Below are 24,208 nucleotides of genomic sequence, written 5' to 3'. Positions count from 1 at the left end.
ATAGTGTTGAAAAGTGGAACACAACTGTTGGCTGGAATAGCCAAAGAAGTATTCTGGAAGAATCTAAAATAAACTTAATGTTGGTAAAAGGGAGAAGCACTGGGACAGGCAGACAAATGGGCACAGCATAAGACACAAGAAAAAAGAACAAATCACCTTGAGATGGGACCATCTTTTCAAATACCATCCTTTGCATTACTTACATTATAAGTACATTTTGTAATTTACTAATACACTGTCATTCTCAAGTTCTTAATCTATGTTATCGTTGTCTCCCCTACAAATCCATTTTTTAAAATAAATGACGACAGAACCCTCATCTTTTATTTTTTCTGTGGTCCTCCACAGCATTTAGTGTTCTACTCTATGTACAATGAGCACTTAATCAATGCATATTGTATGAGTAAGTCCTCACTTCTGGGAGTGTGACCTCTGTCTTACTTTCAACACTTATTCTTCTCATAATGAGGGTGACTGTAGAATACCTAGTGACTATCAGGTGAAAAAACTACAAGAAAATTGTAGGGGGATAATTTGGAATCAGTCCACAGAGGAAATAATAAAACGTTCTGAAGTTAATGGGCAATCCCTCGGAAATGTTTTTGATAAGACACCTCTTCAAAGCAAAAGAGAGAGCCCTCTTTTCTCATAGATGGTGGAAAAGTACATCAATCAAGCTATTCTAGACACCAAAGGGGCCTCTGGCCAGGATTCATGTTTTCTTTCCCAGCATGGAGTCAGATGGATAAACCTTACTTAAACTATGAGAAAGAACAACTTAGTGAGGAATTGGGAATGTCATTTATTATTTAGGAAATATCTGTTACAAAAACCCAAATTACATATTGTGTTAATCTGATCTCATGCTGCTATAAGGACATGCCTGAGACTGACTGGGTAATTTATAAAGGAAAGAGGTTTAATTGACTCACCTTTCTGCAGGGTTGGGGAGGCCTCAGGAAACTTACGATCATGGCAAACAGGGAAGCAAACACATCCTTCCTCACATGGCAGTAGCAAGGAGAAGAATCAGTGTCTAGCGAGGGGCTTAGATCTCGTAAGAACTAACTCACTATCATTAAAACAGAATGGGGGAAACTGCCCCAATGATTCAATTATCTCCATCTGGTTTCTCCCGCAACATGCGGGGATTACAGAAACTACAATTCAAGATAAATTTGGGTAGGGGCACAGCCAAGCCATATCACATATTTAACTTAAATTGGATCAATATTTAATGGATACCTAGTTGCCAGCTATCTTGTTGGTTCTTGAAGAGACAATGATGAGTAAGAATGGTTTATATCCTTAAAGATCTTACACCAAAGAGAGAAGGAAACACACAAGTATGCATACCAGGATATAAAGTCAGGCTGTGCCAAACGCAAACATAGATAAACAGAGTACTATAAAAGTAGTGGATAGCGGAAATTAATTTTGAGTTGGAGTCAAGGAAGGTACCCCAGAAGAGGTAATACTGGAGATAATTCATGAAGTACCAGTGGAATTTAAACATACTTGAGGCTAGGGAATTTTAAATACCTGGAAAGTGGAATACTTGTGGAACGGAACACAGGCTGACAGAATTGTAATTTAGGGTGGATGGGAGACTGGTAGAGTCAACTGTTAGCTATATAATTCTGAATAAGATTTGGGAGGTCAAGTGTCAGGAGGGCTGATTGGTCTAAGGCACCAGACTAAAGCTTAAGATTTGGGAGGTCATGAGAAGCACAGAGGAGGTTAGACATGAGAATCACTATAAGGTCATATATGGCAAAAGTTGACAACCAGTTGAATGCTACAGGTGGAAGCAATGAAAGAATCAATGATGAATGAACTTTTAGCTGAGGAAAAGCAGTAAAATAGTGATGTTTACACCTGTAATAAGAAATCAGACACAAGAAAAAATTTAGACATAGGGTCGACATATTGAAGATGAGATGTGAGTTAAATGTGGCTATAGAGGCTGCATTGGGAAATACAGGTTGTGAATATATGCGATACTGGAAAGGAAAAAGGCTTATTAGACTAGTACAAAGAAAGTTAGGATGGGTGAAAATTAGGTTACATTTTACATGGAAGGAAAGGAAATTGATAGAATTTGACACAAAGAGCCTTAACTACAAGCTATACCTCAATGACTTCCAAATCTATGTCTTTAAACAGACCCTTTTCTTAGAATCATAGGCTGTATATTTACGTAAATTATCATCATCATTACTTGGTTATAGGGTAAGAATTTCAAACTTAACATTTTCAAAACAGATTCATGATTGACATTATATTATTGTGAGTGTATAAAAATTCAATTAATTTATGTGTGCTAACTTCTTATCCTGCTACTTTACTGAATTTATTAGTTCTAGCAATTTTTAGTGGTGCCTTTAGGGTTTTCTACTAATCAGATCATATCACCAGTGAACAGAATGATTTTACTCTTTCTTTCCAATTTGGATGACTTTTTCTTCCCTGCGTAATAGTCTGGCTAGAACTTTCAGTACTATGTTGAATAGAAGTGGCACAATCTTGACTCACTGCAACCTCTGCCTCCTAGCTTCAAGCAATTCTCCTGCCTCAGCCTCCCAAGTAGCTGGGACTACAGGTGCATGCCACCACGTTCAGCTAATTTTTGTATTTTTAGTAGAGATGGGGTTTCACCATGTTGGCCAGGGTGGTCCCGATCTCTTGACCTCATGATCCACCCACCTCAGCCTCCCAAAGTGCTGGGATTACAGGCGTGAGCCACGTCACCCAGACAAATCTTTTTTTTTTTTTTTTTTCCATTGAGACTTAGCTTCTCAGGAATGGGTGACTAAACTAGTCAGATAATAACGAAGCTGTTGGGACATAAGGATGATGTTACGGTAAGGTGTCTGAGAATATTGATGAGTTGTTTAGGTTGGTCAGGAAGGTGAGAGAGGATAGGAAGCTACAAAGGTCTGGAGGTTTGAAGGGGCACATGCAGGGTGCGAGTGAAAATGAAATCCAGGTGGAAGATACTGGTTTGTAAACCAAAGATAAATTTCTAAGTCCCCCGACCAACTGAATGGACCCCTCTTTTTGCAAAAGCTTGAAAAAAGAAGAAGCCTGAAAAATTAGTTCAGTCCATGACAGGAATTAGGGGTCAAATATACAGCATTATAGCGTCTTCCTTTTGGAGTTTAGACACAACTGACCAACATTAACATTAAAACAGATATCTTAAAACGAACAAAACAGACTCTTTGTAGCAATAAGACACTGAGTTCCAACCTGACTCTGGTTCAGGATCACGTGACAGACGGTAGGCCCTGAAGAAAATACAAGTATTTTACCCCAAAACATATTTCTTTGACATATTCTGAAATGACCCTGCAAATTATCTCTTGTGGGGGAAATATGCATTCTGTAAGAATCTCCTTCCTTTACCGGTCTTTTCCAGAGAGTCTGACACATTTAAGGTCTGATAAGAGACATTCGCTATCTCTTCTCTCTGAAACTTGCTACCTGGAGGCTTCATCTACATGACAAGAACCCTGGCTTCCACAACCGCCTTGTCTAAACACATGCATTTTTCTATACTGAATTCAATTATTCAAGCAGAGCTTAACTCTTTCAACCAATTGCCAATCAGGAAATCTTCTAAGCCACCTATGACCTGGAAGCCCCCTGTCCACCCCTATCCCCCCACCTACTTTTAGATATCCAACTTTTCTGGGCCAAACCAATATATACCTTAAATATATTAATTATGTGTTTGTCTGTAATTTCTGTCTCCCTAAAATGTATAAAACCAAGCTGTAACCCAACCACCTTGGGCACATGTGCTCAGGACCTCCTAAGAGTGTGTCACTGACCTTGCCAAGTGAACCCTAACCTTGGCAAAATAAACCTCTAAATTGATTGAGACATGTCTCAGATACATTTTGGGTTATATGGCTAAATTTTTAAATGTATCTGGCTTACTTCCAAAGATCTGAAAAGATCTTAGTGATGGCTTGGCCTGAGCTCCTCGTCCTCGTTCTGTCACTGAAAAAGTTATGGCCTGAAGAGGTGACCTGACTCTCCAGCATCCCGCAGTTAAAATGAGGGCCACCTGAATACAGCTTAAGTCCCCAGTCACAGATGAAAAGCAAGTCTTCCACTGGGCTCTTCTCTCACCCAACTTTCTTCAAAATGAGTCCTAGCTACTGTCACTCCTGCTCCTCCAGATTTGTTTGTTTGTTTGTTTGTTTTAAACCAACCTCAAAATTCTCAGTGACAAGAGAAGAAAAACGTCTAAACTAGAGCCCTGCACTGTTTGCTCTGCAGTTCAGTAAGTTTTGGCTTCAGATCATTTGAAAGTTTGTTTCTGAGACAAGATACAGTGTAACTGCCTCCAGGCTCTTAGCTTGCCAGCAGGAGGACAGTCTCTAGCTGACAGGACCCTCTATCCCCTGCTGTTTGGATTGCTAACCAGGTTGTCTGACAGCAGGGTACCTTCCAGTTTCATCAGGGACAGTGGGCTCTAGATCAACATTCATCATTCACCAGCCTTTCCACTCAGACTGGGAAAAATCTCATGGCCATGTTGGCTGTTGGTTCAGCTGGGACTAGGAGAGAGGCAGAGATGACTCACCTGGGCGAAGGCTGCACAGGAGTCCTATGGATTCAGTGTGGTTTCTGGAAACAGGTCTGTATGGTGAGCTGGGAGACCTGCATTCTAGTCCTCCTCCACTGTCTACTCAGCACATGTGAATAAAGTCACATCACCTCGCTAAGCCTTGGTTTAGTCATCTACAGAGTAAAGTGTCAGAAGAAATAATTTTGTAGGGTTTACTCCTGTTCAAAAATCTGGAATCACATGGAAAAAGACTGGCATTTTTTATGTGAGGACCTGTGTGATGAAACATGAGTGAAATGGAGTGTCCTAGGAAATTCCTGTCAACTGCTGGTTATCAATCATACTGATCATTATTATGCAAAGTGTGTTCAGAATGAACTCATGATAGCCAATGCCAGAATTCCAGCTTTTGCAGAGGATCCAAGCACCATGCCCAGGAATAGGCTGGGTCTTTTCATGTAAAGCAGAGAGAGGCAGGGAGGCCTGAGGCAGGATAGTCAGTAAGCAAAGTAGATAGACCTTGATTCTGGGGAAGAAGCATCTGCTGATTGCTCTGGATTTTACTGGTGATGAATTGCTTTGGGTCCACAGATGTTAATTGTAGCCAGAAAAAGACCAGAAAGCTGCAATAGCATGATATATTAGGAAAAACACATGATTGGGAATGGAGCAGAACTGGAGTCAAATCCTGTTCTGGAACTAATTTCATCCTTTCTGAATCTAAATTCTGTCATTGTAACTCAGGGATAATTATATTTTTGCATGGGTTTTATGAGGATTAGAGACAAAGTACGCAAAACGTTTGTCACATGGTAAACATTTGCTAAATGTTATGCAATTTTATCAATGAGGTGTGGGAAAGGGACAAAAATTTAAGCCCAAAGAGTAGCGCAGGTACAATGTGATTTTGCCAGACTCAGACCTTCTAAGGTTACATCTAGATCTGTGTGTGGTTTTGCAATGAGGTCCTTGACACAGTCATATGAGAGGGGTAATTTCTCAGGAAGCCCGGGTGGCAGCCATGGGAAGATGCACAGTTATGTCTCTGAGCTTCCATTTTGGGACTAAAGAAAATCTGGACTCCAAAATTTCTACAGAAGAGCCCTAAGGATTGAAATTTAGTAAGAAATGGGATCTAAGAAATTGCCATTAAGTGTGCACATAAATTTATGAATTATTAGAAAGTATTAATTGCCCATATGAAGGAATAGAAGACACAGATTGAATAAGGGTGGGGAGGCAAGGCCCTCTCCTCACTGTAAACCACAAATAAAATTCTAAGACCCCCCAACCATCTGAAAGAACTTCTTCCTAAGCCAAGGCTCTTTTAAAATTTAACCTGAAAAACTGTTTCAGGTCATCATGGGAAGTGGGGTTGGATATGATGCCTCATTATACCTCTCCAGGATTAACATCAACACAGACTTTAAGTCTGATAGAAACATTTTACAACCTCTTCTCCCTGAAGCCCTACTACCTGAAGGCTTCCTCTGCAAATAAGAACTTGAGTCTCCACAATCCTTTATCTTACCCCAGAATTTCCTTCATTTTTGTTTTTGTTTTTTTGAGGAGTTTCGCTCTTGTCCCCTAGGCTGGAATGCAATGGCATGATCTCCACTCAGGGCAGCCTCCACCTCCTGGGTTCAAGCAATTCTCCTGCCTCAGCCTCCCAAGAGGCTGGGATTACAGGTGCCCACCACCATGCCTGGCTAATTTTTATATGTTTAGTAGAGATGGGGTTTCGCCACGCTGGCTAGGGTAGTCTCGAACTTTAATCATGAAAAAGAAACGCTATAGGCCAAATTCTAATAAGGGTAAATGCATGCATATCTATAAAGCTTGATTTTTGGCTTCAGTATCCCTCTACCCCATACATATGCACACACACAATACACACACACACACACACACACACAATACACACATCCTCGTTAGAAACAGGACTAAAAACTAGAAGGCAACGAAGTTGCCATTGGTTCTCCACTTATATATCATTTATTTAATAAGCATAAATATAGAAGAAATAAACGTAACTTCAAGCAAAGATGGGCTGAGAATAGATAGAAGCAAGCCTCCCTAAGTACAGTTAACTGCAGTGACAAAAAGAATTACGTGAAATGTAATACCTAGATTAAATTAATTAAATATTTACTAAGTGTTTTTATGGAGATTCAGAGTTAAAAGTTAGTGTTCTTAATCTCAATGAGCTCTAGTCCAATATGCAGCTCAACTGTATGCATTCATCATGGTTTTATGCCAGTAACCTACTGCAGAGAATTAAGGAGCAAAGGATGTGGTTAGATTATTCTATCTACTTAATAGATAAGTGTCCTTGAGCGAGTGAGACAGAACTTCAAACCTTGGTGTCTTTATCTATAATAGAAAGGTAATAATACCTACTCACTAGATTGTAGTGAGGATCAAATGAGTTAAGGTAAGTAAAAGAGCTCTATAAACTTTAAGAAGCCCATACAAATGCTAATTGTTGCTATTTTCTTCTCGCTTAAGGGTACACTTGGCTCTCCTGATGAAGCTTTTTTTTTTTTTTCTTTCTTTCTTTTTTTTTTTGAGACAGAGTCTCACTCTGTCGCCCAGGCTGGAGCGCAGTGGCCGGATCTCAGCTCACTGCAAGCTCCGCCTCCCGGGTTCACGCCATTCTCCTGCCTCAGCCTCCCTAGTAGCTGGGACTACAGGCGCCCGCCACCTCGCCCAGCTAGTTTTTTGTATTTTTTAGTAGAGACGGGGTTTCACTGTGTTAGCCAGGATGGTCTCGATCTCCTGACCTCGTGATCCGCCCGTCTCGGCCTCCCAAAGTGCTGGGATTACAGGCTTGAGCCACCGTGCCCGGCCCTGATGAAGCTTTTAAGAGAAAGGCAAAGTTGACCCTGGACCTTCAAAAAACTGTTCTTTCAGGTACAAACTACAAATCATGATTTTGAACTTCAAAAAAAAGAAGGGATAACTTTCAAAAATACCCAGTTTTGAAACACTCTGTCTATTCTCCTTCATTCATTCATCTCCCAATGTCAGTCCATGCCATATCCCAAACTTTAGTCCCTTCTTAACCCTTCCTGGTGACAATTTTCTTTCTCCTTTCATTTTCCTTCCCTCTCAAGGCAAAACCTCAGAGGGGAGAATTGGCTGCTAGGGATCCTCTGCAGAGACCTTGAAGAACATGGCAATTATGAAACTTCAACAAGAAAAGATTTAAGCTGATCTTTAAAAAAAAAATACTGTCAGGAATTTTGTAGAAATGACTTTAATATAATAACTGCTTCTTTGACTTATGTTTTGTCTGGCAGTGAAAAGAAAAATATTTATGAAAGCATGCCTGTGTCCTAAAATTGGGGACACAAATTTAAATGACTGAAGGCACTTCAGGAGTGGAGGCAAGGATGGTGAAACCAGGCCCTGTACCAAGCAGGAGAGCATGAACCTGCTAAAGAGAGCTACTGCTTCTCATTTCCAGTCAACTCATCTGAAATGGAATTGAGACTCCATTGCAGCCACAGTGATTGATCTGGATTTTTTGTAAAATTTCCTCATTTTTACATATTGCCAATTAATTAATTAGTTAAGAAGAAATGTAAATGTTCAACCATGCTGTGTACTCAGGAAATACCTTTATAAGACATCATGGACCTACATTTTGGGCCAAAGGAGCTAGAGAAAAAGGATAGAAATTCATCAGATCCAGCATCACTACTGGATATTTAAATAATCCAGGCCGGGCACGGTGGTTCACCCCTGTAATGCCAGCACTTTGGGAGGTCGAGGGGGGCAGATCATGAGGTCAGGAGATCGAGACCATCCTGGCTAACATGGTGAAACCCTGTCTCTACTAAAAATACAAAAAATTAGTCGGGAGTGGTGACGGGCGCCTGTAGTCCCAGCTACTAGTGAGGCTGAGGCAGGAGAATGGTGTGAACCCCGGAGGCGGAGCATGCAATGAGCAGAGATCGCGCTACTGCACTCCAGCCTAGGCGACAGAGCGAGACACCATCTCAAAAAAAAAGATAAAATAGAAAATAAATAAATAAATAATCCAGAGTTTATATCCTACTAAAGATAGATAAACAGGAACAACTTTGGATTCCCAGGGTTACATGAGCATTCATGATGATTTATTTGTTCATCACCATTTGAACAGATCACTGGGCAAAATGTAGAGATGGCTGAGATAATGCTTGTGTTTTGATCCCATGGAGCATATAATCTAAACTGAAAGGCAAGCAAGGTATATACAAATGAAAGGAAATTACAGGAATTAAAATGATGTAAGTTCCTATAATGTAGTGGCTAGTAGCATTGGCCATGGAGTCAAATGGGCATAGTATCAGATCTTGACAAATTACCTTTCCTCAGTCTCCTGAGCTATAGATAGCAATGGAACCTATGTCACAGGAGTGCTGTAAGCACTAATGAGAAAATACATATAAGGTTCTTAGCACAGTTTCTGACAACAATTTGATAATATTTTCATAAGATACAATAATAATGGTGGTAATGACAACAATAATAATAATAATAGAAGTAAGGTAACTCAAATGTCACAAGGCTGGAAATGATAGGATTATGTGAGGGATGCAGGCAGCATGTGTTAGACCCTTGCTACTTAAGGTGGGACCTATGGCCATGCAGCATTGGAATCTTCTGGGCAGTTGTTAGAAAAGCAGGAGCTCAGGCCTCAGCCCAGAGGGACTGCATCAGAATCCGCATTTTATTTAGCATTTTCCCCAGGTAGACAGCATGCCCATTGAAGTTCAAAAAGCATTGTGCTAGATAACATCAGAGGAGGCGTGAACAAAGGTCTCCAGAATGAGACAGGATTAGACCAGATCATAAGTTTTCAAACATTTTGGTCTAAAGACCAGTCTACAATTTTAAAAATGATTGAGGACTAGAGCCATTCGTTTATGTGTTTTATCTGCCTGATGTTTAACAATATAAGACATCTGGATGATCATATCTGCTTCAGCATTCAATCTGTTGTGTTATGTTCTTTTGGTTGACATATATGAAGAAAATGAGGATGTACACAAATATATAGCTTGCAAAGGTAGGGGGATTTTAATATCCTTTTCATATAATTGTGAATATTCTCTCTCATTGTTCCACAAAAATTCTATCAGTGATAGATAAACTCATGGAATCTCAAGTTTAATGAGTCAACATTTTGAAGACTTGTAAAACTCTGTGAACCAATATTTTCCAAATGACAAATACATGCTTTTACAAAATGTGGAACATGAGTCAAAGACCCACTCAAAGTAGACTACTACATTTCAGTCTGTATAAACTGATGGATTTCCATATACCAGGAGAAAATAGTCGGTGCATGTATTTTTTCTTAAGACCACCATAGTACTTTGTTATGCAACAGAAGTGCTTTGGTGCACTTCCTATTTCCTCACATGAAATATTAAAAAGAAATGTACTTAAGGGTCAACATTCAGTGAATTAATAATTTTTACTGTTTCATCCAGAACATTAAGTGGAATGCATGGTGGTGAGAAATGCAATGACTATTGGCATGGTTTGGGACCACTACTTTGATTCATGACAGGTAGCAGTTTCACTCCTGCTGTTTTTGCACTTTCAGGGCAAATTTTAGCACAATGGAAAAAGTAAGTAAGATCTTAATATTATTATAATTTTTTTAATCTCTCAAAGGTCCTTAAAAGGATTTGGGGTACTCTAAAAGTCTTTGGGCCATACTTTGAGAACCACAGAAATAGAACACTGGAGGATAGAGGCTCCATAAAAGGCTAGGAGAAAGGAAGAGGCCCACAGGACGAATGGAGTTAGGCCAGTGAAAATAGAAGTAAGAGGAAGCAAAGCGTGTTCAACCAATCTGCATGGAGCTGAGCTTATGCAATTCAAAAACTGCTGCTTGAGCTACTCTGTTCTGCTCCTAAGAACAGAGGCATGGACGGAGAGAACACCGTCCTTTTAGTTTGTTTATTAAACACATCTTGGTGAAGTAGTTTCAACTTCAGCTAGTCTACATTTTGCTAAGTGAACTTGAAAATCTTGGCAGTTGATTCAAGTTCAAAATCAAAGAGCAGACACATAAATAAATTTCTGCCATATGTCTAACTAAATAATTGTACCTCCCTTTAAAAAAAAAAAAAAAAATAGAGACATCAATTTTTATTTTCAAAGAAATTGCCACTTTAGTTTTACAATTCATATAAATACTATTTTTTTCTGCCTGAGTTATGTCCTCCCTCCTGAAGACCCAAGTGGTTAGGGATCCTATTACTTATTTGTATGTTACCTACTTTAGAGAAAATGCTTACAGCTTGGGAAATCTAATGGATTAGATTTGAGATGATGAGTGACCTTGACTTCTAAATGTGTAACATTTATTTTCATGTATGGAGGAGTTTTACACTGTCAATCATAGGGAACACAAGTGCAGGAGGCTAGAACACAAATCTCAGTGTCTTGGCTTTTGTATACCTGAATTTCACCCAAATACCAACAAAATGAAATTACCGTTAAAGAGGCTACCTCTGGGACAGGTGTTACCCATAGAAGTTGGTCAGAATCTGCAAGGTCTGTTATGTATAGACTGTAGGACCAGATACAGATACAACAACTCTAGGATCTGAGGACCCTTAGGAATCTCAGGCGGCCTCCAACGTTACAGGAACCTTATGTAGCATCTATGGATCTCTCCACCTTCTCCACAACTCTGCCACTCAAGCTCACATGGTTCCCTGACTTACCTGCAGGATTAGTCCTAGGCTGTCCAGTTTGATAACTAGTTGGGAGGGTGTTTTCCTCAGAGACATACAGTGAAGCTCCTTTTCATCCAGACAATGCTTTTACAGTTCACGCCTGGGGCCTCTCTCATTTTCTCTGAAATAGACTTTAAGAGATGCTTGGCTGCATAACATCATTTGTGAAAATAACTCACAGGAGGACTTTTGAGCTAACATAGCTGAAAGTGCCATTGAGTCCTTTTCTTTTTCTTTTCTTCTTTTTTTTTTTGAGACAGAGTTTCGCTCTTGTTGCCCAGGCTGGAGTAGAACGGCGCCATCTCGGCTCACTGCAACTTCTGCCCTCACACCCTCAAAGGGTCCAAACGATTCTCCTGCCTCAGCCTCCTGAGTAGCTGGGATTACAGGTGCCCGCCACCATGCCCAGCTAATTTTTTGTATTTTTAGTAGAGATGGGGTTTCACCATGTTGGCCAGGCTGGTCTCAAACTCCAGACCTCAGGTGATCTGCCTGCTCAGCCTCCCAAAGTGCTCAGATTACAGGCATGAGCCACCACAACAGGCCCTGAGTCCTTTTCACAATCCTGCTTTATGTGCTCTTTATCTCCTAACCTGACTTAGGTGCTTTATTCCAATATTCAGAAGGACTTAAAATAATCTTTTCAGATTATAAAATGAATGCTTATTTACTTTAGAAATTGTGTAAAATTATAAAAAACAAAGATAATTAAAATTATCTATTTCTGCGAAGAACAAAAATATTCAAAGCTTTAAAATGGGCCAGAAATCCAGGTGGCATATCTTTCCAACATTACGTGAGGGAGACAGCTCACTCAACGTTTCTCTAGAACCAGTATGAATATCATGTGAAACACAGGAGGACTTGAGAAACTGCATAATGGGTTCAAGCAATTCTCCTGCCTCAACCTCCCGTGTAGCTGGGACTACAGGTGTGTGCCACTGCACCCAGCTAATTTTTGTATTTTTAGTAGAGGTGGATTTCCCCATGTTGACCAGGCTGGTCTTGAACTTGTGTCTTTAAATGATTTGCCCACCTTGGCCTCCCAAAGTGCTGGGATTACAGACATGAGCCCCTGTGCCTGGTCCATAATTTAAAATTTCATCATAGCCATATTCAAAATGTAAAAGGATATAAGTAAAACTAATTTTTATGCAATAACTTACTTAACCCAATATATGCCAAATGTTATCAATTTAATATGTAAGAGATAGAAGAAATTAATAATGAGCTATTTTTTTGTTGAACTAGCTCTTTCAAATCTGAAATGTATTAGTTTCCTTTTATTTTTAGTTGACGCTTCATAATTCATAAGTGTCCACATTTATGAAACACAGAATGATATTTTATACATGTATACAAAGTGTAATGATCAAATCAAGGTAATTAGCATAACCATCACCTCAAATATTTATCATTTCTTAGCATGGTAAACATTCAAAATCCTCTCTTTTACCTTTTTTAAAACATATAATAAATTATCATCATTACTATTTTTGAGATGGAGTCTTGCTCTGTTGCAGAGGCTGGAGTGCAGTGGTGCCATCTCAGTTCACTGCAACCTCCGCCTCCTGGGTTCAAGTGATTCTCCTGTCTCAGCTTCCCAAGTAGCTGGGACAACAGGCGCTCACCACCACACCCAGCTAATTTCTGTATTTTCTTAGTAGAGACAGGGTTTCTCCATGTTGGCCAGGCTGGTCTTGAACTCCTGACCTCAGGTGATTTACCCACCTTGGCCTCCCAAAGTGCTGGGATCAGATGTGAGCCACCACGCCCAACCAAAGCATACAATCAATTATTATTAACCACACTCACTCAGCTCTAGTGTTGCAGGACACTACAGCTTATACTTCCCTTCTTGTGATAGTTTAGTATCCCTTAACCAACTGTTTCCTATCTTCCTCTCTCCTGCTCTTCACAGCCCTTAATGACTACGGTTCTACTTTCTACTTCTATGAGCTCAATTGTTTTTAGCTCCCACATGTGAGTGAGAACATGTTGTATTTCTCTTTCTGTGCCAGACTCATTTCACTTAACATAGTGAAACATCCTCCAGGTTCATCCATGTTGCTCTGAATGACAGGGTTTCATTCTTTCTTCATGGCTAAATAGGATTCCATAGTGGTGTGTGTGTGTGTGTGTGTGTGTGTGTGTGTGTGTGTGTGTATGACATTTTCTTTATCTGTTCATCTGTTGATGGACATATAGGTTGATTCCATATCTCGGCTATTGTGAATGGTGCTATAATAAATCAATAAAAATATAATGTGAAACATAAGAGAAAACACATAATTTCAAAATTCCTTAATTGGCATATTAAAACATAAAAGAAGCAAGTAAAACAAATGTTTTATAATATAATTATGAAACCCAATATATCCCAAATGTTATCAATTTAATGTATAAGAGAGAGAATAAATCGTTAATGAGATATTTTATATTCCCTAATGGTACTAAGTCTTTAAAATCCCATATGTATTTTACACTCACAGCACATCTCAGCTTAGGCTAGTGCTACTTCATATGTTCAAAAGCTACAGATTACTAGTGGCTGCCATGATGGACAACATAAATCCAAGGGAAAGAACTTTGTTCCACTCACTGTTCACTATGGTCCTCAGACTAGTGAAGTAACAAGTTAACTTGTTACAGGAGAGATACAAATAAGGTCTGTCCAGTAGGAAAGAGAAACACCAATAATCATTTTGGGTTATACATCATTAGCCAATTTTGTATCCCGCCCAGCAATAATATACTAGAATTCCTTTATTCAATTACCTATAAAGAATACCTAGCTCCTCAAATGTTCTTTGAACCAGTCTTAATACATTACTGGCGCCCTCATTGCTTAATAATTGGAACGAAATCTTGGACATGTGTTTATTTTGTATTTTCATGAGTCATGGCTTTCATCTTGTTGAAAATTCTACTTCAGCAGTTCCACTACCTGCAACCACTATTAACATGTCACCGTATTCTACTGTCTCTCGATAACCCAACTCACATATCCACATACATAGCTCTATCATCTCAATTTCTACCTATATAAATATTGAAAACACTGAATTAAGTAAATGCTCACATATAGTTTTGCTGTTTTGAAACTGAATAATTTTATATGCATTTCCAAGGTTTTTGATATCCATTACCAAACTGTCTGAAATGTTTTATCATAAACTTTCTTATTACCAGTTAATAAAAGTGCTTGATTCCTTACTCTAGAAAACTCAACATAAGAATTGATATTGCTCTCTTTTAAAGAAATCTAGATTTATTTTATCTTTTTACAGTAACTAAAATGTCCATAATAATAGCAGCAGTAAAAGGAGCTTTTTTCATTTTATGTCTGACTTAGAATATGACTAGAATTCTCACTGCCAGGTTAGATGTTCACCATTGTTTTATGATTGTTTCCTATCATATTAAGGATATATTTACTGACTCCTATTTTATTAATTTAAAAAAAAACTGGAATAAAACTCTATCAAATGTATACTTTTTCTTCTTATTTACTAATATCATACATTATGTTCATAGGTCTTCTAATATTTAATTATCCATATATTCTTAGATTAAACCTTACCTGACAAAGGGTATTATTCCTTTAATATATTTATAAGTTTATTAGCTCTTATTTAGCATCACTTTTTATTTATTTATTTATTTTTATTATACTTTTAGTTCTTGGATACATGTGCAGAACGTGCAGGTTTGTTACATAGGTATACACGTGCCATGGTGATTTGCTGCACCCATCGACCCGTCATCTACATTAGCTCTTTCTCCTAATACTATGCCTCCTCTATCCACTCACCCCATGACAGACCTTGGTGTGTGATGTTCCCCTACTGTGTCCATGTGATCTCATTGTTCAACTCCCACTTATGAGTGAGAACATGTGGTGTTTCGTTCTCCGTTCCTGTGTTAGTTTGCTGAGAATGATGGTTTCCAGCTTCATCCATGTCCCTGCAAAGGACATGAACTCATTCTTCTTTATGGCTGCATAGTATTCCATGGTGTATATGTGCCACATTTTCTTTATCCAGACTAATACTGATGGGCATTTGAGTTGGTTCCAAGTCTTTGCTATTGTGAATAGTGCTGCAATAAGTGTATGTGTTCATGTGTCTTTATAATAGCATGATACATATTATAATTTTTCTATATTTGTACTTTCTTATTTTTCTTAAGTAAATTAGCCAGATATTTTCACTTTTATTTGTTAGAGCATCTACTTTTGATTGGAATTGATCAGTTTTTAACTTTGCTCTGATTTCATCTTTTTAATTTGTTTTCCTTCTGAGGGCAGTAGGAAGCCACTGAATAATCTGAAGCAGAGGAGTGGCCTGAGGACATCTGTGCTGCGAAAGATGCTCTGCCCACTGAGGGGCCTTGGGGTGGAGAAGAGAACATCACGGCCAGACTGGGCTCTGGGTCCTACTGCAGCCTCCAGGACCCAGCTGTTGGGCAAGAGTGACTGACAGCTGGATGGGGCAAAGCTGAGAGGAGAACTTAGCTATAATATCATGCTCCTAATGGGAGGTCCAGGTGTGGGGAGCAGCAGTCCAAGGATATTAGAGGATTTTGCCTGGTTCAGGCTAAGCTCCATAATCTGGAAGCAAGGTTTTAATCTGAGAGGCCCAATACAGCACTTCTATGAATAAGTGAGGTAGACATGTGATTTGTTGCAACAGGCGCCTAGCCAAGTTCTGGGATGAAGAAGCATAACCCCCCCTCCTACAATAGGACTATTGGGATATTGGCAAGAGGGCTGTCACTGAAGATCACTTAGTTGGTGCAAGTGCAACTCTCAGAAACAACATTCACATGCACTGCAGCACGAAGGGCATCACGTGGAATTGCGCAGTGCTGTGTGCACCACTAATCCAGGAATCTAAATGGGAATTGTGTGGCGCTGTGTGCACCACTAATCCAGGAATCTAAATACGAATTTTGTAGTACTGTGTGCACCACTAATCCAGGAAGCTAAATAGGACCTCAGTGCCATTAAGTAGCTGAGCTCAGAAGAGGCACCTAAGGTGGAAACCTAGACATTGAACTGAGACACTTGGTGAGGGTCTGGGGGAAGCTACAGCATCAAATGTACACATATATTGAAACATCACTCTGGACCCCATAAACATTTACAATTATTACATGTCTGGACTTTTTACAAACACCCTCAAATAAATTATTTAATTTCAAAAATGGGAAAAAGAGTGTTAGGAAGTCCTAGGCTCATCTCTGGAACATGGCCCTACAAAATTGAGACCAAATCCAGCCCTTAGCTGCAATGATAATGAGGTTTCTAATTGTGATATAAGCCTCAGGATTAGTGCAGAAAACAGACTGGGTGGCAAACATGAGTGAAAAGGCCGTGAATGATTGCAATTGAGAGACAGAATAAGAGACCCCACGCACATGGAGGTCATGCTCCTATACCTCTGCAAGTCACATGACTTCTTTACCACCCTCCTTGCTCTTTAGTTCTCTCCTTTCTTTTTGAATATCCCCACTTCCATTCATTCTTTTTCTTTGTCCATGCCTTCACCTAGCTCTGATCCCCAAGCTCTGTGGTCGCTTCTAAGTGCTAATGAAGTTATCAAGCCCTGCTTCCCCCCGGGTAAAAGAATTCCAAGCGGATGTGTCTTCTCGCTCAAGAGCAGGGCTGCCCAGAGACTCATTTCAAGACATTTATCTGCCACTGAACAGTGGTGTCTGCTGCTGAGAAGAATTTAAAGTGACTGCTAAGTAGAGCAGCACAGCACATAACAGCCTCGTGGAACACGAGAGGGTGTTTGGTGGTGATGGCTGTGAAGCCAGGTCTGACAAGGTCCTCACCCATATTGCCTGCAATCCTTCAGCAGCTGGCTGTGCAGCTGCTGTGGAATCTGGCACTCCCCATGCTGACGGATGCTGAAGAGCACATTCCGGTGTTGGGGGGAATCCAATGAGGCAGGAAACAGTTTGACCAGGACAAGCTCTCTCTGCATATCAAAGTGCGGCTGCTGAAAGAAAAATCTGGGAAGGGACAGTATTGAGGGCAGGGGAGTAGTTTAACCAAATTTGCTTCAGTGAGCTCAAAAACAGGATATGAATAGGCTGTGACAACCCTTCCCATTATAACGAAACCCGTGTCAGGTAAGATAACCCTCATGAATTGGCTGAAAACCCCACAGCAGGGCAATTGACCTCATGGTCATTTGGCAGTCACAGAAGCTAAAAACTAGCTCCAATTAAATTTTAAAAGAAGGACAAAAGCATTGTGACTAACAAACATCATTGTTTCTCTGAGGCAAAGGCTTATATTTTCCCCTTCAATGACCTTGGAACAAAGAATGACTGAGCTCCTGCTGCAGAGGATAAACTGTGAAGCTTCCAACCTCTTTCACAGTGCTCTCTCTCTCGCCAGCTCCCCTGTGAGGGTTGACAAGCCCTTGAGGTCCTTGGACACAGACACCAAACTGTGGCATAGGAGAAAGGGCAGGAACCTGAGTTGGAATGTCAATTTCCTCACATAGTGCTAGGTAACTTTTGGTCAAAGCACTTAATCATCCTGAGATAATTTTGTTTTGTGTGTGTGTGTGTGTGAGGGTTAATTGAGAACATTTAAATAAATGCACCTAGCACAGTGCCTGAACTTTTAAAATTAGTCAGCAAGTGTGAATTCCTTTCATCTTCCCTGTTAAAAATCTCTATATTTCCAGAAATAACACAGCCCTTGGAGTATAGGATGGACTCAATACATGAATACGTAGCTTAGTATATTAGACTCCATGAGTGGTACTCTCTAGCAAACTATGACAAGTTCTGAATGTATTGTAGTTATTTATTCCACCAGGAAGACAAGAATGTATATTTACTCAAAAATATTTCTTAACTATCTACTTTGCATATGTACCATGTAGGCCTTGGGGACATAGCAGTGAAAAAGATAAATACGGTCCTTATCTGGGTCATTCAGGATGCTTTTAGTCATGTAACAGAACAATCAGCTCAAAGTGACTTAAATAATAAAAGGGGATAATTGTCTTACAATTAGAAAAGTCCAGGATAAAGTAGGCTTCAGAAATGGTTTGATTCATCTACTCATTGGGATCATCAGGGACTCTTTCCATCTCTGCTCTGCCTTCCACAGCATCTGCTAATGAAAAGACTAGTTGCTGTCAAGATTACATGCTTTCTCTTCCGTACGCAGAAGGCTTCACCTGCTGGCAGGTCCCAACCAATCTGTCTTTGTGTCTCACCATCTGTAATTGAGTAACGTGCATCCCTGAATATACTGAGGCCAGGAGACAGGATCGTGCTGATTAGTTTAGTCCTGAGGCACATATACTACTCTAGAGCAGGGGTATAATCAGCTGAGGACAAAGCCCACAAACTGAGGGCAAGGAACAGAGCTATCCAATCCAATAAACCCAGGGTGGATAGGAAGAGAAGAGGGATGACATTGATAAGTTATAACCATGGTACTGTAGCCTCATTTGTGTTCTCACAGATCTTCTGATTATTAAGTTTGACATCTTTGCAAAGTAGACTTTCGTAAAAACAAAAAAATAGAAGTTTGTGCTGCTTTCCTGGGGAACATGTGTATCAAGAACAAATAATATTCCTTCACATTTAATGATAAGATTACTTAATAAACCAGATAGCTAATCTATTTAATAAGTGGTGCTAGGTGCTAGGGAAACATACAGAAAAGTGTGAAATGAGAGCCACTATCATTAAGAAGTTGGCTGGGTGCAGTGACCCACACCTGCAATCCTAGCAATTTGGAACGCCAGCGCAGAAAGATCACTTGAGCCCACGAGTTCCAGACCAGCCTGGGCAGCATTGGGAGATTCCCTTTCTACAAATAATAAAAATTATCTACAAATAATAAAAATTTAGCTGGGTATGGTGATGCATAACTATAGTCCTGGCTACTGGAGAGGCTGAGGTGGGAGGATCATTTGAGCCCAGGAGTCAAGTCTGGAGCGAGCCATGCACGATAGCACTACTGCACTCCACCCTGGGTGACAGAGTGAAACCCTGTCTGTCAAAAAAAGAAGAAGAGGCCAACTGTGCAATATATAAAATATTTTATTCACTTGTGAAATGACAAATAGTAAAATGGTATTGTGTGGTAAGTGATCAGTGAATGTCACAGGCATTGATTTTTGTAGACTTCTGAGTTGCAAACTTCCCTAAGAATCATCTGGGGTCAGCTTGTTTAAAATGCAGTTTTTAAACCAATGATTTTGATTCAGTGCCATGACATGACAACCAGGAATATAACTAGGAAAAAATTTTAAAAAACCAAAATTACGTAGTTACTGCATTGCAAAAGAGGAGTGGGCTGGGCTGCTGTGGACAGAAGCCTTCCGGACTCTGCAAGGAGAACATAGCACCTGGTTTCTTTATTGTTCATTGCAGCATGGCCATCAGTATAACAGCACCTCATCCAGTGTAGACAGCTGGAATGGAATTGAATGAATGAATTGATCGTGGCTATTTTTCAGGTTGGGTTGGAGGGAGAAGATACCAGAAGTAGGGAGATGAGGTCATTGTAATAGTCTTTGCATGAGATAATGTGGAATTAGCCTAGAGAGCACGAAAAGAAAGGAAGAAATTTCTATCCCAAAGATCTTCAACAAATCCCTTGGTTATTCAGCAGATAATTTATACTCCATGGGAAAGTTGGCAGAATGTTTCAAATTATTTAAAAGGAAGTGTGAGTGGATGAGAAAAAGAAACTTGAGCTCCCCTATTTAATGTTATCACATTTTCTCTATTTTGATATAAAATAAAGAGGAAAGATAATTAACTTGGGAGGCAGGACACAAGAGTTCCAGCCTCAGCTTGCTTCTCAGGAGATGTGTGACCTTGAAGAAATTCCCTTTCTTCTTTGGAGCAATTTTCCCATTGGCAAAATGAAGGGATGGAACCAGATAATCTCCAACATCCTCTGTTGCTGAGATGGAATATCACTGAATGCACCTTGATGAAAACTGCATTGTAAATTTCATTTACTTATTAGACTGTTAAAATAAGTATGGCTGAAAACAAAATACATATTGTGCTCAGTGTAAGGGTAATGATGTGTGTTCTAATTATCTACTCAAGCAATGTAACCATAGTTAAATTTATGATGAGAATAGCACATACATTGGGCTGAGCAGGTTGTAGTAAATTAAAACTTACGGCAGCCCTTTATATTAATTTAAAGGCATTCTTCTGCCACCAGCCATAGAACTCTTATCAGCATATGAATGAGGTCCATTAGCATAGCAAAAGTTGTATCACATAATGTCAAAATCCTGTGCTAGACATCTAACCTTGTACACACTGCACTGTATCTAAGGATAAATTCATGTTTATTGTCCCTGGCACTAGCCCAGATTCCCTTCTATCTGTAACTGAATCTGAAAGGGCAGAGCAAAAGGCTAGGAAAACTTCTATTTTATTCTTTTATGAGGACCACAGATACCCATGGCTGGCATGGGTGTGTCGTCCCCCACTGAAGTTCATCCTAATATTTTTAAATTTCTAGACCAACTCATTGGTCACTTGAAGGATTGTCCTCTTTCCAAATAAAAATTAACAAAGAATTTTATTACAGGCAAATTGCTAAATGTATTTTAGATATGATTCAGTATCTAGAAACTTAACATATACCCAAATTTTCAGGAATATTATTATGTAAATAACAATAAAAGCTAACTTTTTGAGTCCATGCAAGCTGGCAGAACCTGCATTACTAACACTACTAAAATTCTTTCTATTTCTTCTAATTAACCGGAAAGTTAAACGTCATCTCCTGTCTATAGAGGAAGTTCAAGGAAGTTGTTACCTGTCGAAGGTCAGACATAACTAAGTATTCATAGCTGTACCCACTTGACTCCAAAGCGGAGTCCTAATTACAGAAAGAAAGTCAGGCTGGAAGGGACACAGAAGAGCAAAAAGAAGAAGCAGATAAACTATATGTTTGCCTTTCTTCATGGTCCAGGACACATAGCCCTCTTCCACAAATAACTCACAATCTTCCTGCACCCAAGTATCACCAAACACCTGCATGTTAGCTCACTGCCACCTTGGCATTATCGGTTCTGCACAAAGCCCTCTTCAGCATGCATCATAAACACTCTTCTATACAATCTCCACTTCTCTTCTGCTGACCCAACCCGTTGCCTACTCACAACATACTTTCTCAGTTTCTTTAACAAATCTCCCTTTCTCTACCTACAACTGTCTTGTTAAATTCTTTTACCCCCGCACCACAGGCCTAGATAGTCGTTGCTCCCCTGTGACAAAAAGCACATAATTATTCTACTCTGACCTGCTACTATAAAGTCTACAGTACTGTCCAACAATGTATCATTCACCTGAATCATTCCTAATTGTAACTAAGTAGCTTTTACTACTTCCAAGTCAAGTGTATACTTTCTTTGTTTTTGCTTTGAATAGCTATAATTAGTGACATACATCTTTGGACTATAATTAAAGGTGTGATAGCCTGGAAAATGTCAAGACAAAGAGCTCTAGTTTTTCCAAGGGTTTTTTTTTTTTTAATAGTTAAATACTTTGGGATTTTAATGTTTTTATAATGCTGACTAAAACATTTAAGATTTATTAATTAAACATTTATATTTATTAATGTAATACCTTTAAGTTATTTATAATATTTATGTAATAAAAATAATTATATATAAAACTCTATAGCAGACTTGGCATTGGGACTAGACTGTATTTTTTTCTAAGTGACTTGGGGTAAAATAAGTAGTTTGATAACTCAGCTGTGGACATATATACAGGAAAAAGAAAAACAAATGTGAATTGTGCAGACTTGCAATACCTTCTCCATAATCTCAAAATCCTTAGGTATAAAAAAAACTAAAACTGAACCAAGAATATTCCTCTGTTTGCAGAAGAAATTTTAATGGATTTAGGATAAGTGTTACCACCAGATCCTTTTGGGGTGGTAATGAGATATGGACATATTGTGCTTCTAAAATCTACATTCAATACAGATGGCCAGTGTAAACAATAAGATACTGCAGAAATGATGGTTTGTTACTTCTGAAATGATGTCATAAGAAACATTGCTGCTCTGTACCCCTTTCTCAGAGTACTTGTGGGAAGCCAGTTGCCTTGTCATGAGACGCACAAGCCACTTGAGGGAGAGGTCCAAATGGCCTGGAACTGAGGCCTCTTGCTGATTGCCACGTGAGTGAACTACCTTGGAAGTAGCTCCTTCAGCCCTAGTCAAGCCATTGACGATGGCATCCTCAGCTAACATATTGACTGCAACATCATGAGAGACCTGGAGCCAGAGCCACTAGTTGAGCTGCTACCAAATTTTTGACCCAAAGAAACTGCGTGACAGAATAAACTTGTATTACTGTTTAAGCTGCTAAGTTTTGGATAAATTAAAAGTACATCAGCTTTTCAAGTTGCTGTAAATTACCTGATTCTAAGATTCAAAAGCAGAAATGTGGATGAATGCATAAATTAGATTTTTAAAAATTATTTTTATTTTAAATTCCAGGGTGCATGTGCAGAATGTGCAGGTTTGTTACACAGGTAAACATGTGCCATAGTGGTTTGCTGCACCTATCAACCCATCACCTAGGTATTAAGCCCAGCATGCATTAGCTATTTTTCCTAATGCTCTGCCCCACTGACCTCTCCTGACAGGAACCAGTGTGTGTTGTTCCCCGCCTTGTGTCCATGTGTTCTCCTTGTTCAGCTCCACTTATAAGTAAGAACATGTGGTATTTGGTTTTCTTTTCCTGAAAAAAAAAATATATATATTATCAGAGCAAACAGATGACCTATACAATGGGAGAAAATTTTTGCACTCCATCTGTCTGACAAAGGTCTAATATCCAGAGTCTAAAATGATCTTAAGCAAATGTACAAGCAAAAACAAACAACTCTATTAAAAAGTGGGCAAAGGACACAGACCCTTCTCAAAAGAAGACATAAATGCAGCTAACAAACATGACAAAAATCTCAACATCACTGATCGTCAGAGAAATGCAAATCAAAACCACAATGAGATAGCATCTCACTCCAGTCAGAATGGCTATTACTAAAAAGTCAAGAAATAACAGATGCTGGTGAGGTTATGGAGAAATAGGAAAGCTTTTACACTGTTGGTGGAAATGTAAATTAGTTCAACCATTGCAGAAGACAGTGTGGTGATTCCCCAAAGATTTAAAACCAGAAGAGCCATTTGACCCAGCAATCCTTTTACTGAGTATATACCCAAAGGAATATACATCATTCTATTTTAAAGATGCAAATTAGGATTTTTAAAGAATAGAATACTTAGACTATGCTGTTTAGGAGGAAACTTTAACATTTTGCATAATACAGAATAACACAATAATAACGGAATGACTGGATTTTACTAAACAGTGCACAGACTGGTAATGTGTGGAATCTCCAGGAACAGAATGCGCTTCACTGCTCCAGTGCCTCCTACTGACATAGCAGGACAGCTTTGGATGCTTCCAGTTCTTGACTTCACTTGACTTATTTTTGCTGCAGTTTCCTCATTTTCTCCAAATTAGGAATAAAATTAGGGATAATTAAATTATTTAGTCCAAATCTGGAAACACACCATAATTGAAGGGTAGAAAATTTGCTTTATAATTCAAGCAAGCCTTCAGTGTTCTGATGAAGCCAAACCACTATTAGTGCTTTCCATTGTTCTGAATAACTACACAAAACACTCATTTTTAGAAAAGAAACCAAAAAAGGAGAATAAACTTTATTGAGTAAACTTCAGTCACATGTAACTTACTTTATTTAATCTAATATTCCATGCTATTAGTAAGTTCTGTTTTAATATAACATTGATAGCTTTTCTTGTTTAGAAGAAGCAGGCAAAAAA

The 24,208-nt window shown here is 39.2% G+C and overlaps 1 long non-coding RNA gene across 1 annotated transcript in view; it reads right to left on the bottom strand.

The window, feature by feature from the left end:
* LOC108537666 (uncharacterized) overlaps positions 1 to 23,067 on the bottom strand; it is a 44,652-nt gene extending 21,585 nt beyond the window's left edge. The window contains exon 1 of the long non-coding RNA XR_001887888.1: positions 22,993 to 23,067. This is a non-coding gene — a long non-coding RNA (uncharacterized LOC108537666). The remainder of the gene's footprint in view (positions 1 to 22,992) is intronic.
* Positions 23,068 to 24,208: the final 1,141 nt, after the last annotated feature.

Source organism: Rhinopithecus bieti, unplaced genomic scaffold (genome assembly GCF_001698545.2).
Source record: "Rhinopithecus bieti isolate Rb0 unplaced genomic scaffold, ASM169854v2 scaffold_13689, whole genome shotgun sequence".
Classification (NCBI taxonomy): domain Eukaryota; kingdom Metazoa; phylum Chordata; class Mammalia; order Primates; family Cercopithecidae; genus Rhinopithecus; species Rhinopithecus bieti.
The sequence above is the reverse complement of the archived record's forward strand: the minus strand, read 5'-3'. Positions and strand labels throughout refer to the sequence as shown.